Source organism: Pygoscelis adeliae, unplaced genomic scaffold (genome assembly GCF_000699105.1).
Source record: "Pygoscelis adeliae isolate BGI_AS28 unplaced genomic scaffold, ASM69910v1 Scaffold402, whole genome shotgun sequence".
Lineage (NCBI taxonomy): Eukaryota > Metazoa > Chordata > Aves > Sphenisciformes > Spheniscidae > Pygoscelis > Pygoscelis adeliae.
Window position 1 is genome coordinate 4,127,111 of NW_008824411.1, and position 2,403 is coordinate 4,129,513.

Consider the following 2,403-nt stretch of genomic DNA (forward strand, 5'->3'; position numbering starts at 1 on the left):
GAGGTCCTGCACGTGGGGCTTCTCCGGTGGGCTGCAACCCACCTTTCCCAAAATACCCGCGTTGCCTGCCTGCACCAAGCAAACGTGCGCATCCCACCCCTGCGGTTTGCTGGGGAGCCGGTGGGGGATGGAAAGCCATCCTTACGGCCTGCCTGGCTCCTTTTCCATCTCCAGTAACAGCCTGGCTCTCATCCTTCCCGGTCACGGGGAAGCCATCCTGATGGCATGGCACAGCACACACCATGCCTGCGGCTCTCCAATAACGCTGCATGCACTGGGGTCACACGAGTAGTTCGTGTTTCGAAGACAGGCTCCTAGCCCTGAGTGCAGACCTCCATGTGCTTACTGAAATTTAGGCTGACGCCGTCAGGAAGCGGCCGTGCTCTGGCAGTCCTGTATCCTTCTGCGCCTCCTGCCAAACGGAAACATCCTGGACGCACTGTTCCCGGGGAAAGCACAGGCGCAGCATCCTCCACTGCGTAGGTGTCTGCACTGCGGTGATGATGTCTGGGCCTCGTTAATTTGTGATGAAACATGAGATTCCCTCATAAATGTACGGATGGCGATCAAATACACGCCAGCACTGCGCCCCAGGTATGGCACAGGCTCGCATTTGCCTTGAAACCTGCCCACAGGTCAGAGGGAGAAGCCACACGCGCAGCGGGTGGCACGAGAGGTCATGCAAAGCTCTCACTGAAGCAAGGCTGTGCACCAGCAAAGCACCCCCAGTCCTTAATGCACACGTGTCCCAAAATCACCCTAAACCCGGTGCCTGCAGCCCTGGGACCAGGCACCTCTCTAGAGTGGCTCCAGCTCTCACATCCCACTGCGCTCTCCCAGGGACAGACTGGAGGGATGGAGCTACCAGACACAAAGAAAACATCTTGTGTGAGAGAGGAAGCAGCTGTGGCATGGGGGACAGCAGAAGTTGCTGACTCCAGGGCCAGGACCGCAGGCTTTGTGTGGCATGGCACCATGCCCCCCTCTCCTCCAGCCTCCCTGAGAAGCAAAGCTTGTGGAGAAGGGATGCATGAGTCCCTGCAGCAAGGCTGAGCAGGAGGGGAAGGAGCCAGCGAGGATGGGAGGACAACGACAGCCAATCTTTAGGCAACTGGAGAGCATTACGAGGGGAAAGGCATTTCTAAAAGCCTCCCCCCACCAGCCTCTCTCAAGGATAAAACATCCCTTGGGCACCAGCTCCTTCAGTTCTGTTTCCATCACTCCGTGCTGATGACAGCTGAGCTTCCCCAGGGGCAGCTACTCCAGTCAGTCTGTCAGCATAGACTGCCCTGAGGCTGCAAGACTGGGCAGCCCCCAGCTCGTGTCCAGTGGGGCCTCCAGGAGATCTCAGCTGGCTCAGAGCGCCGGACCCCCATACAGCCATGTCACCATCAGGGCTGGCAGCCGAGAGCAGCCCTGAGAGGTTCCATGGCAAGGAGCACCTCTGACATTTTAGGCCTTTTCCTAATGGTCACTTTCAAAGGCTGGGAGAAGAAGGAAAACAAATCGACCACAGTATTTCAAAACGAAAAGGAAGGATTTCACATATTACTGGCATCTTTTGTTGATTTCTTTTCTTTATAAGGGAAAGAAAGCCTTTCTGGTGGTATTTAGCTTGGGTTAAAGACAAGTTTAAGCCTGTCCTTTGGGTACAAGAGGAGACAGCAACAGGCAGTTTGGGTTCGCTGCGGTCATCTCTAAGGTCTGAACATCCCCTCTTCAAGGAAAAAACAAGACAAACCCACAGACAGAGGAGGACAGTGGAGCAAAGAAGTGTGGCTCTAGCTTTTCTGTCTTGCTGAAAGGCTGGCCCAGACCCTGGCCTGAGCAGGAGGCCTCAGTGTCCCCACGCCTGGCCCCATTCTGTGTGACTGGTCTCATGCAAAACCGGGGCTGCCCAAGGGAGCAGGTAGACGGTGCTCTTCAAGTGCCACAAGTGAAAACATCACTGGGCCTGGGAAAAAGGGAATCTAACAGCCCCATGACAGGCAACAGAGCACCTCTGTGCCTGGAGCTGTGGGTGCAAAAAACGTGCCCCTCCAAGCCCCCCGGAAAGCATGCCCTTGTGCGCCGTGCAGCTCCCTCTGCTGATCTGGGCCCCCGCAAGGTCTGGGTAGCGCCTTGTCAGAGGCACTGGCAGCAGGGAGACTGTGCCATTATGGGTCAAGTCAGGCCACGGATATGACGGTGGGAGGCTTAAGATCTGGGCTGGCCCCAACGCTAGGTCTAGAGAGTCATTCATTTTGATTTGAGGGGATGCTGAGCTTGGCGGGACCGAGGGAGGCAGCGCACACTGCGGCACGTCGTGCCCTTTGAGGACCACCGCCGCCATCCTCAGCCCTGGGGCGGCCGGGCGCTCCCCTCGCCCGGGCACCGCTCCCCGGGGGATGCTCAGTGCCGAGG

At 57.5% G+C, this 2,403-nt stretch overlaps 1 protein-coding gene across 1 annotated transcript in view; it reads right to left on the bottom strand.

Annotated features, from left to right (window-relative positions):
* The window catches only part of OLFML2B (olfactomedin-like 2B), an 18,299-nt gene that overhangs the window by 15,189 nt on the left and 707 nt on the right, over window positions 1-2,403 (bottom strand). The window lies entirely within an intron of this gene.